Source organism: Coturnix japonica, chromosome 1 (genome assembly GCF_054131305.1).
Source record: "Coturnix japonica strain WE chromosome 1, WE-NBRP24, whole genome shotgun sequence".
NCBI lineage: Eukaryota > Metazoa > Chordata > Aves > Galliformes > Phasianidae > Coturnix > Coturnix japonica.
The window spans coordinates 62,321,529-62,334,280 of NC_140663.1; the positions used below are offsets into that span (position 1 = coordinate 62,321,529).

The 12,752-nt window shown below is 38.6% G+C and overlaps 1 protein-coding gene across 11 annotated transcripts in view; it reads right to left on the bottom strand.

Annotated features, from left to right (window-relative positions):
* The window catches only part of SOX5 (SRY-box transcription factor 5), a 622,935-nt gene that overhangs the window by 472,686 nt on the left and 137,497 nt on the right, over positions 1-12,752 (bottom strand). For all 11 annotated transcript variants that reach the window (XM_015868603.3, XM_085542555.1, XM_085542533.1 and 8 more), the window contains one exon: positions 6,353-6,439. The gene's annotated coding sequence lies outside the window, so the exon portion shown is untranslated. The remainder of the gene's footprint in view (positions 1-6,352; positions 6,440-12,752) is intronic.

A 12,752-nucleotide genomic window follows, 5' to 3' on the forward strand; every position in this document is an offset into this window, starting at 1 on the left:
TTTATTTTAACTAGAAACTATATTTTCCCTGTTTTAAACTGAAATCCAGACTACTTAGGAAAAAAATAATACATACCAGGATTTTTTTTTTCCTCCGTGTCTGCAAGCCTAACTGCAACAAGACAACTTTGTGAAAAGATTTTTGCTTCTTTTCAATGCTTACCCAACTGAGACCATCAAAGCCACAAAGTAATGAAACAAATATACTCTAAAAGAAAGTTTCAAGTCATAAAATGTTACCGAATTTTATTCAGAGCTTCACCTTCTTTCGATTTGGCTTAGTAGCTTGTGATTTACTGAAATAACAGAGAGCTTTGTATAAAGCCATGTGGAATATATTTATAGTACATACAGAACCAGAAAAATCTTCCCTCAGCATATGCATCAGATTTTTGGCACTGTGCATCTTGCATCAGAAATAAGAATTTGGTCATAGATCTGATCAGCCAGCACTTCTTTTCCTGTCCCTATCGTGGTTATAATCAACTACTGCAAAAAATTATTGAAGCGAGTTTCTCCAAACTGAGTCCAGTTCAGCTGTTTGTTAAATATTGCCACTAATATATATATTCTTTTTCTGTGCTTTTTTAAATGTCGATTTCAGTCTCTCAAAATTGGCACTTTTTTTCCCCCCAGTGAAAAAGTTTGCTGACTCACCTTTACATTGCACACAAGACCAACCTTACCCAAGGCCAGATTTAATACAGCGCAAGCGTATCATTACAAACTCCCAGGTGACAGGTGATACTCGTTGCTTACAGAACTAAACCAATTTTATTTTTCTCTGCTAATGCCAGATATTTGCTTTGCTTTCACCACTTTGTGTGACTGTGGGACGTAAACAAAACAATCCTGAGTGCGGGCAGTAAAGGCACCCTGTGAGAAAGCTGCCTGAACTCCCTCGTAGTTTCAGGACTTCAGTAAGAACTGCTGAAACACTCTGGGGATCCTGACAGAAGCTACTGCACTGTCTCCAATTATTTCAAAAAGGTAAAAAAAGAGAAAAAGAAAAAGAAAAAAAGGAAAAGGTGGTTAACCACCATTTCAGCAAGAATACACGTGCTTTCTTCTGCAAAAGTCTGTCACCAGTATTTTGATGCACGGTTGGGAAGTTTTGCCAATTTAAAGAGCTGCTCACTGAGTTGTACTTCTATCAAAGGGATTCAGCCGCAAATCCATGCTTTCCTCTAACTGTTAATGCCTGACCCCTGTGCTGCAGATATTCCCAAGTCACTCTGAGCCCACATTTTCTCCTCCCTCCTCTTTACAGATCACAGTAGCTAAAAAAGCAATTAGCAATTGCACACACAGCAAGTGCACAACCTTAAAACTACACCCATACCATGGCAGACAGTCAATTCTGTGTTCTGGTTTCCCCAAGGCAGAGTGTTCAGGTGATGATTAACCAACAAGCTAAGTGTCCACCTACTATCTCAGCCCATTTTGAATACTTTTTTATTTTTTTCCCAAGGCAATCTAAAGCCCAAGATTAAAACCTCCCTCCCAAACGGATTAAAAACCCAGTTAAACGACCATCTTTGAGGTCATTACAGCAATAAGTAATAACTCCATATACACACATATGCTACATATATATATAATAACCCTCAGACAATCCTTCTCCAGAGGATTACTTCACCACTTTTGACTTCAGAGAGATTGAAACTGATGCTCCTAAGCAAGCGGCTTTAACCTAAATCAAAACTCACCTCTCAGCCAATCAGAAACAGGCTTTTTCAAAAACTTATATTTCCTAATAGTTATATGGGCCTTAATCCTCTTGGAAACAGTTTTAGGTCATTATTCTGGGAGTTATTAGGTTGGAAAACAGCTTCTAGGCAAATGATGCTATTCACAAACCTTTTACACCAGAAATAATGGTTGGATTATTTCTGCCTCAAAAGTAGTCTGGAGGTCTGATTTTCTTTATTTCTGGAGCTCCTGAGAAAAGACGGTGCTACTTGCTGTTAAATAATAATAACAACTTAAATACGTAAAAGTAATTCTATATGAATTAAAACGGCAGTAACAATGGAGAGTTTGGATTTTAAAACATTATTTTTGACTTGGACCTATCTCCCAACTTCCATTTCTCGCATGCGCTTCCAGGGGAACCTGAACACTGCTCTGTTTTCCCAAAATATCAGTTAAAAAGGCCTTTCGCAGATCCTCAGTTTCTTTCCTTCATGTCTTCTAAAGCAGTATTGCTTTCCCACTGCCACTACAGTCTCACAGCAATAGAGAAAAATTAAAACTTTGCTGTTCCTTGCACAACTGTTGAGAGAAGAGTGACACTGGGCTGGGGATACCTCTGTTTTCAGGACCTCTTCATGTCCCCAGCAGAATTTAGGCTTTGCCTTCAGCCGCCAGCGCTCTGCCAGTAAGCTGAGCACAGAGTCAGCAGGGAGCTGAGCAGACAGAATCAGGCAATCAAAATACTCCTATATTTTCAAATCCAAAAATTACCCATTCAGTTTTTGAATTTTTTCTACCCCTGGGCACAGAATTGGAAACATGAAATTCATGCTTCCCCCTCCCAACACCCCTTCCTTTTACTCCGAAAATGTACGCATATATATCATAATGTTACACGTGAATTTTCACTAAGGAGAGACATGTTTTAAATATATCATTAACAACAGAAGCTGACCTCTTTGCCATGTAGGTTCTCCCTTCAGCCCTTTCGCATCTGACAAAAAAATCCCCATGAATCTAGATCAAACCAGTTTTGCAATCCTGCTACCAGCTGTATCATTGTGCAGGTCTAGACCTTGTGCATACACATAACAGCCCAAAATACAACAGAGAGCCTTCAGCGTCACAAGTCTTTGCAGAAGTCCCTACATCTCCCACTATATAAAAAGAAAGTGAAAAAAAAAAAAATAAAATGTAAAATGTAATAACGAAAACACAAACAAAAGAAGGGTGCAGACTCTTCAGCAGGATCTGTCGTGATAGAAGGGGAATCGGTTTCAAACTGTAAGAGGATTTAGACTGGATATAAGGAAGAAGTTTTTAATGATGGCAGTCATAAAGCACTGGCACAGGTTGCCCAGAGAGGTGGTGGACGCTCTGACCCTGGAGACACTCAAGGTCAGACTGGACCAGGCTCTGAGAAACCTGATTGAGCTTGTAGGTGTCCCTGTTCGCTGCAGGGGAGCTGGACTAAATGGCCTTTAAGGGTTCCTTTGAACTCAAACAATTCTCTGATCCTTTGAAATACAATAACAACCTCTAGATCTATTATAAAAATACAAGTTTTCCTACATAGTTGGCCACCCCTCCATTTTGTAGGGGAAGTCAGATATAAAAACAAAACAAAACAAAACAGCAACAACAACAAAAAACATCACTAACAAGACACATTAATTGCTGTTACACTGCAAATTGTTCCCTCTGTGTAAGTCAAATGCTGAAATCCCAGTGGTGATTTTTGACTGAAAAAAATGACCTCAGGATTTAACCCCCTGCCACTTTTACATACAGCTGTATATGCAAGTTGAGTACGCACAGTCTCATTTTACTCGAAGAAAATAATTGAATTAAAATCTTAACTGTTGGTAAATTGATGTCCATTAATTCTTACCCTCAAGATGGCAATTCTATTCTTTGCAGAACAAAGGAGTCACAGAGTGAGGTAAAACTTCAGCATCACAGAAAACACAAGCACAATAAGGAACAGCAGCATCTCTTGGTAAATACTTCACAAAAGATTCACTAGTATCACTTTCGAAAGTATATTAAAAATATATTAATTTGCCTAGATATCAACTTCATCATCATTGCCCAGGAAAAATCCAAAACCTACAAGGAAAGGCCTTCTGAGGTAATCGAAAGTTAAAGAGATGAAACATAATTAAAAAGAAGAAAAGGAAAAAGAATTGTTGCATTTGTTCTCCTTAGTTATATTAGGAATAAAAACAAAACTAATGTAATAAGGTATCCCAGCAGTTCAAATCTTCTAATTTATGTAGAATGGATTATTACTTAGACAATCTGACCCTGGGCAAAACTTCCTCAGTTGAGAAGATTTACAATCTAATTATGCAGGAAGTTCTGCTGAGACAGTTTGGGTGCAGTGGTCTTCTATTACATTAAGCTTAGCTAAAATTGCTGCTTCTTCGCTTGCTTGGTGTTCCAAGTACTCATATGAAAACAGAAAATCTTTCATTCGCATCCTTTATTTCCCTTTAGTTTTTCTCACCATTACTGCACGCAGAAACACTCATTCTCAATCGCAAACAGCAGCGATGGGATTACGCTGTTAACAGCAAGCTACGAGTTGCCTTTCAGGCTTTTGCTTTGGCCCCCATTCAGTGAACTGACTTTAAAAAGGACCATCAAAGCGCTTTTCATAATTTTTACAATGATAGTTGCTGGGTTATTTCTCCCCTCCCTCACCGCAAATGCCCCTCTAGAAAGCCTGAAGCTGAAATCTGTTCCTGTACTCTTTCATCCTGCGCACACAAAACTAGTTTATTTTTGTAGGGTGGCTCAGAGATGTTTTGCTCCCGTCTCAGACACCTGAATATTTTTAGCAATTTCATTAGATCAAAAAAAGATCTCTCAACACATACAAAATCAGTCAGAGATTTATAAGCCCACAGAGGAGAAGATGGGAAACTTGAGTCTAACAGATAATCCAAAGTGTCTTTTTCCCTAGATATATTACAGCGCACTGATACAGCTGGATATATAGACAAGTCCTATTTTAACATAGCTGGAGAAATTGGTGCTTTTTTTTTCTTTATAGTAAGTGTTTTGATTTCAAAAGGTCAACGGATCATGTCACGGCCTTCAGTCTTGGTAATTATCATGTGTAGTAATGCACATTTCTATCTACAGGTGGCAGACCTTTTAAAATCATCTTCAATCAAATTTATTATAAATTTTTTGTTGATAACCCCACCCACATCAAAAAGTAAGGATCTTCTGCTTGACGTTCTAATTAATGCCATTCGGTTTAGTGGACAGATTTGTCAACAAAGCGGCTCATTCTCAAAGGCTGCTGACCCCTTCTCAGAATGAAAGCCTTAAAAAAAACACAGTCATTTGCCCAGTACATGGAGAGCTTACATTATTTAAAATCGTTCAGCAACTCAGCAAAGAATTACTCTTTTTTTCCTCTCAAGTAGAAGTTTCACTTCCTCGATTATTAAGCATTGGTTGGTAAATTAGTGATTTCTTCTTTGATAAGATTACTTAGAAGAGGAAGAAATACATGAATGTCATATCTGACTTCTGACAATTAGAAAAGAGAAAAGTGAATCACAAAACTTTTCAATGTTAAATCACTCATTTTGAAGTGCTGTAACTTGGTTTGTCATCTCACGTACATTCCAATGACCTCACTACAAAGCATAAAACCACTGATTTACACCAGAATACTATCTCTTATTCTCACACACCCACATTTGGAGTTAGTTATAAATTTTGTCCCAACAAGAACCATGGAACATCCCTCTGCATGTGGACAAATTATACTATGTGACTATCTGACTATGACAGCAACCTGATAGACAAGACAAAGCCTAACCCTAGGACAATCTCATCGCACTTAGAAGCATTTCACAAGTTCCACTCTTCCTGACAGCAAGATAAAGAACATTAAAACGAAACTAAAACATAACTTAAGGAAGTGTTTGACCATCAACCTGTAATTTTGCAAATATTTACTATTCATGGTAGCCAGGTTAAGCATAGACTACTGCAGGATCGAGGTGATGCTCTAACTGTGGAATTACCTGAGATGAGGCTCCCGTCAGGCCAACAGTAACATTCAACCAAATCCTCTTCCACCCACTCTCCCTAAGTGCAAGGTATGCCATTTTATAAAGTGTTTCTAAGAAATATAGTGCTTATATTTCTACTTAGACATCAATACTGATTTTATATATATTTGTATGTGCATATACATGTGTATACAGAAGTTTACAATAATTTAGGGATTCTTTTTTTTTTTTTTTTTTAATCTCACCAGGAAATCGTTAAATTGTACTCACCCCCTCTAAATCTTTTAAAATTGTACTTTGGGAGGTTTTGAATACATTGAAATAGAATGACAGTGCTGCTTGAACAGTACAGATAAACTTTAAGCATCTACTCTTGAATTACACATCATGGGGAACAGCCTTTTTTCATTTACAGATATGCCCACTCCTCCCCCTCCTCCCCAGTCCGAAAGAGTGGGTGAGGAAAACTGTGTACACTAATGTCTTTTGTGGTAACCTAGTAACCTTCTCCTTTTTTCTCCCTTTCTCCCTTTCTCCCACAAGCTCTTCCTTCACACCCCACCCTTCCATATTGCTCCAGAGTAATTGCAGTGTGTCTCCATAGAGTTTTGTTTTCCTACCTGATGCAGAGGAGTTGAGGTTATTTTCAGCCTTCGGAAGCTTATAAACAGGATCAAACAGGAACCCGGTCATCAGCAAGAGGAAGGCTAGAAAAATAAAAGCAAATGCATATCAACAATTTTATTTTAAAAAGAGAATGCATCCAAAACATGAAACAAAAGCCTGGGCTGTGCTAGACTTCCCCCTCCTCATTCCTTTTTGTTTAGTTTGTGAACTCTTTTTTGCAGAACAGAGACTGGTGTAAATTAATGTGTGACCCAAAATATATCACACGTAAAAGCTGCCATAAAAATATGTAATAGCAAAAGAGGAGGGGAAAAAAAAAAAAAAAAAAAAAAAGAAAGAAAACTAGACATTATTAGAACTCAAACCACACCTCTTCTCATGATAAATCAATATGAAGCTCAAACTAGGAGGAAGACAGAACTACATATTCCTGTTCTTCTGGAGAGTTTGAACACCAAACCAACACTTGCTGATTCTGTTTTTATATCACCAGTATAAGATGACTGCATGATTAGACTGTTTTGCATGGTTAGTGGTGCAAGGATGAGACTGGGAGCACGAAGTCCTCTGCATTTGCCTTTACTTTGAGCTGTCACTCAATGGCCAGGTTATTCACACACAGTGGGACTCTGAGTCACACTTGAGTTTCCTGAGATGATACCCAAGTGTGACTGAAAGCCCAACACTTCAACCACTAAAGCTGGGCAGTGTGACATCCCAATCCCCACCTCATCCCCTGCAGCTGATGAATAAAGTTAAAAAAGAAAAAAAAGGAAACATCCAGAAACCCACAACCAAATTGTAAAGTCAGTACCCTCCATATCTAAACCCAAGCACTTTCTCTATTGGTTTAAGTGCATGTAATTGCTTTGCCAGCCCTACAGCTCTGACAGCACCCAGGGAGCAGAAGAGGCACCAAGGGTAGGCTGGTGGAAGAGGTTTCAAAAGATGCCCATTCCTTGTTCAGTGCTGACTTCTTCATGCAAGAAGAATTTCTATAGACAAACCTACATTTCCTATTTTGTTTATGAGCAGTCAGATGAGGAAAACAAAAATGTTTTCTCAATGTTTTGCACACAAGCTTCCTCAAACATGAATCCTGCTCTTGTAAAGATAAGTATCTCGATGGGCTTTTCAAATTACTTATGTTTAAGAAGAGAGAGAGAGAAAAAAAAATCAGTCTTCAGTGAAGATACATCAGCAAAACTTTCTTTAAAAATAAATATAATTTAAAAAACAATCAAACCAACAAAGATCTGTGAGACCTACCAGACAGTAGGCCCTACCAGCACTGCAAAGTACCACAAGTAGACCAAGGCACCTAAGCATGTGTAGATATGACAAAAAACAAGCAGAAATAACAACCGCCACCACTTTAACTGGAAAAATAGTGATCATGTCCTGAACTAGAATTTCAGCTAGAGCCAGGTTAATTTATAACAGTGTGGGTCCCCCGCTTCTTTCCATACAATGCACTTAAGAATATTCTACTTGTTAATTTTATCTATGTAAATATTTCTAGTTTTGTCAAAAACCCATACTTCAAAGGGGTTATTTTATGACTGTTCAAAAAGAGAAAGTAAAACCGAGGCTAATGATAGGCTGTGAGCCTTGATGTATAGACAAAGAGCTTTTACAGGAGCAGAGCTGGGGATATATGTATAGGAAAGAATCCTTTGTGGGGGGAAAAAGCCCCACAGACTTGGAATAAGCCAATTTAAGTAATAATAAAAATCTGTTCATAAAGGTAAAAATGCCATCTAATTATAGCAGCTTATTAACAAGAAGATGATGTGGTCCCCAAATGCTTACAGCGACTTCAGAAACCTTGGCTGTTGATTATGGTTCTGAGCGGAGTGACAGAACCAGCCAAAAGAGGATCTGTCACCATGTTGAGAAACCTATATCTCACTCTGCAGTTAATTTTCATTTCACCATAACTGAGGTTTCCATAGGATGCACCCAAGAAGATTTATACTTCCAACCATTCCTTTGACTTTCTCTCTGTTTCCATAACATGTCTGACTGTACTTCTGTTTAATGCAACATGGTCTGGGACCATTATTTGGGATGACTGCAAGAGCAGAATTGCAGAAAGTGGCAAGAGTTCTGTGCATAGGAGTTAAATGCATGAAGAAACACAGACAGGAGACACAAGAACTTTCCTGGTACAAGAGGAAATTGTTGGCATGAGGAAGATGAGAACAGAAGCACACATTCTCAACAAAGTCTTCTGTCATGGTTTTATAGTGTACTGCATTATATATACTCTGGATAGGGAGCTAGGAGATATGGTTTAGTGGTTTTCTCTAGGTATGGTAGAGGGAGGACAGTTGAACTAGATGATCTTGTAGGTCCTTTCCAACCTTGTGATTCTATGATTCTATGATTCTACTCTAATAAATCCTATACCACGTTTTATTATCTACATTATAAATTATTCCTGCAGCTGGTAGGTTTCTGTGTCCACCTCTTTGCAGCTTTACTGAGGCCATCAGGAAGATGCCACTCAAGAACAAATGTTGTGGTGGCTTTTCTGCAATTATGACCTTAGCTTGTGATAGGTCTTTAGGAAGCAAACAGAGCAAAGCCTCTGATCTGCCCTTCTCCCATCACAGGATAACAGGAGGTGCTTCCGAAAGCAGGAGCTGGAGGCAGGCAGTCCCACACTGATAATGGGTGGGATCTCACCTTATGCACTGTAACCTCATCTGCATACTCAGCCCCGTTATCTCATCATCTAACAGAGAACTTCAGAAATAAAATACTGCCATCACAAACATCTGCTGGATATTACACAAGGGTAAAAAACCAAATGCCCAGCTCGTCACACAAAAGCACAGAAAACACAACTATTTACAGTTACTGCGACTCACATCTCTCCATGTTTCACCTTTGGGGTGGATAAACCTGCTTCCAGTTACACACAGTGTAGCGCGCTATAGAGAGCAGAACAAGAGAAACACAGAGGTTTTAGCACATACTTTCATTTTCACATGAACTTCCTGAGGCTTATGGCAGAGAGTTTTGAAAATCTTCAAGTCCAAAGTCTGCTCATTAAGGTTGAAGTCAGTTAGGGGAGAAGCACAAGACTTTTGCTACAGCTCCTGAGCAACCATCTGGCAAATGAGGCCTTCAGTGTCTTGACTTATAATCTGGCAAATTCTGGTGATGCAAATGTGGAAGAATCACAGGTTGGCCTCAATCACTGTACCTACTCCAAACCCAGATGGTCAAAACTGGTTTAAACAGAATGAGTTTGGGGGTTGTTTTGTGTCTGGGTGTGTTGGTGGTAGTTTACTTTTTCCTTGGTATTGTTATTATTTTTCTTAAGTCACATTTCTGCTAGAAAAATACCATCAGCAGGCTTGTGCAACATTACCTCCTCAGTACCTACTACCTGTTACTACCTGGTCGTATAGCTGAGGAATAAGAGGGGTGTTGTTGGTTGTTTTTTTTTAATCTATTTGCCAACCAGAGTCATTTATCCCCTATTAGATAAAGTATAATAGACTATACCGAAAGGGTCACTGGCCTTCCATTTAATGATATTGCCGGCACCAATCTACATTTTCCCGACAGTGTCCCTCAACACGGAATAAATGGCTGATCTCTTCACAATAACAGCTGATTTCTATTTATTAAGCTAAAAAGGTCACCATTTTCTACGGCTGGGCCGCCCTGCACTATTGATAATTTTATGCATAAACAAATGGCAAATTTGTGCCACATAAATATGCATTAGCAATTACTTTTTCCTCGGGCAACGCTCGCCGCATGCAAATGTGTCCCTCACAGGGCCTGGTGGCTTTTGTTTTAGCTCTTGAAAAGCTAAACAAAAGAGCACAATAAACAGTTTAAAAATTGCCAATCAATAGGAGACGTAAATGCAAAGGTAAATGGCAAGAAACTTGCCCAAACAAATGAAACTCGATTACAAAAAAAAAAAACCAAAAAGGCAAAAAAGAACAAATCATAGAAGGGGGAAAAAACACAGTAGAAAGAGCTACTATGTTCCTGACACATTCATGTCTCCAACTCCACATTTAAGCTCTTTTCTTTTTGCTCTAAAGATGGGTGAGATACTCTTTGCTCTGCAACAGTCAGACTGGTCCTAACGGAGACACCAGATGGGCCTGCATACAATGTAGGCACAGGCCAAGCAAGCTTTAGGCAGCACACATCCAAAGGAAGGAGGCAAATGAAATAGTGAATCAGAGGAAAGTCTGAGAAGATCTTTGGTTTCACTTCCTGTGATTGCACATTTCCACAGATGATTTTTTAAAAGCTACACATGAAGGAATCACCAAGAAAACATATCCTGTAATTGACTGATTCGTGATTCTTCTAACTGGAAGCGCCCTGAAAATACCGAATTATCAGTGCCTACACACAGTTGTCTGTAGTAGCAGCCTAATGAATGTTGTCACTTGAGAAAGTTGAACTACATATAATTTTCTTTACCCTTAGGACAGAAAGCTTGATTTTCCCTTGTCTTATTGTTGGACTACTCATTTCAGACAGCAAACCACGGTTGCATATAAGATGCAGGATAATGGAAAAATCAGACCCAGGCACTAAATTGGTATGAACGTGGAAACCAAAACCGACAATTTTAGGAGAACTGATGATTGCTTTGAATTTTCCCCTTCAACAGAGAATCTTTGGTGCTTCAGAGAACCAAATGTGACACATACCGTGATTATTATCGTTTGTAGACAGGCTATTACACGAGGACAAAGAAACCAGTTCAGTAATCCAGTAACAACACATCGTATGACAACACACACTAAGGACAGCTGCTTGACCCACTGAAGCGACCAGATTTCTTTTTACATCGCTTTCTGAGGCAGCAACCCTGCTTTTCACAGCTAGGGTTGGGAAATGAAGGGAGGCATGAAATACAGTAAATAAAGTTGTACTTCATCCTATAAACATTTATGACAAACTTAAAACACACGAGTTTATCTCTTAGCAAGAACTAATTATTTCAACAGCAATTGAAGAGATTAATCGTATGCTTCAAGTGGTTTGTCAGTAAGGGCCATAATACAACAGGTAATCCACATATAAACATCCTCAGTGTGTTAGAGTCCACTACTTTTAATACATATTGCAATGAAGGGGAATGTTAGTGTTGACGTAAAAATTCAGCAGCACTCTTAAATTTTTCCCAATCATTTCCACAGAACAAAAAGTTCTGTGAAATCAGCTCTATAACATATACTAATCAATTAACTGATAGGCTTATTTTTTCCAATTAGCTGAGATAACTTGTTGCTTTTCATTCTCCTTGTTTTGATGCTCACACAATTTTACAACGACTCTTTAGACCAGAATTTTTGATTCTGATAGAAACCAATGCCAGTCACAGCAACAATAGTACCAGTAATTGGTTTTAACCATGCTCATTCCAAGAGCTCTCCTGCAAATGGTCAAGTATGGGTGAAGCTGCATCAAGCACAGGATGAAATATGCCCTCACAAAGCAAAAAGTCCTCATTTTAGGCTTTTAGCCAACAGCACTCCCACATCAATAACAACCTTCAGCCACAAAACTGTACATTTCAGTTTCTCTAAATTATGACTGATAATTATTTACAACAAGGTAAGCTGTGAGATACATAGAATACCCATGCCATCAACCCCTTTCTGTTGTTTTTTTTTTTCTATTAGCATACAGAGAAAGTGGATATTGATAGCACCTCCCACTTTTAGGTAAGCAAGTCCAGGTAGATTTCCAACAGCTACATGCCCTTAAGAGACAGCATCCTTAGCTAAGTCACAGCTGCTCTCAGCAACCAGCCTTGGAGCTGCTGGGCAGCTTCTACTTAAACATATCCATGCAGTCAAGGGATATCCACCTGACCATGTACACACTGCAAATATTAAAGACTTCAGAAATAACACACTGCAGAAATTTGCATAGCTTTTTGTAAACTTAGATGTGATTGAAAGACCCACAATTATATACAGCGATCTCCTAAGGTCGACAACAGAGTAAAAAAAGGCATGAGCTGATATGCAAAAGCAAGATCAAATAAATTGTTTAAATGTCACTGCAAAGGTAGTTCTCACGAATGTCTCTGTGGCCAGTCTGTTGCCATTAACACAGTTAGAAAATCTGTAATAGGAAGAAAATTATTACTACATAAAATATTACTGCATAGAGATGCTGCTACAGAATTGAAATGAAAAGATGTAGTTCAATCTGTTAATGCCCATCCCACATGTGTGAATATGATGAATAGCAGACAATGAAGTGACTGTTAAATCTTTGTTAACAAGTGTATTTAAAATAGTATAGATGGATCTTTCTGTATTGGACCATATCTTGCATTCTGATGTTAATCCCCAAGCCCACTATTATCAACACAAAATGTGTAGAATGCAT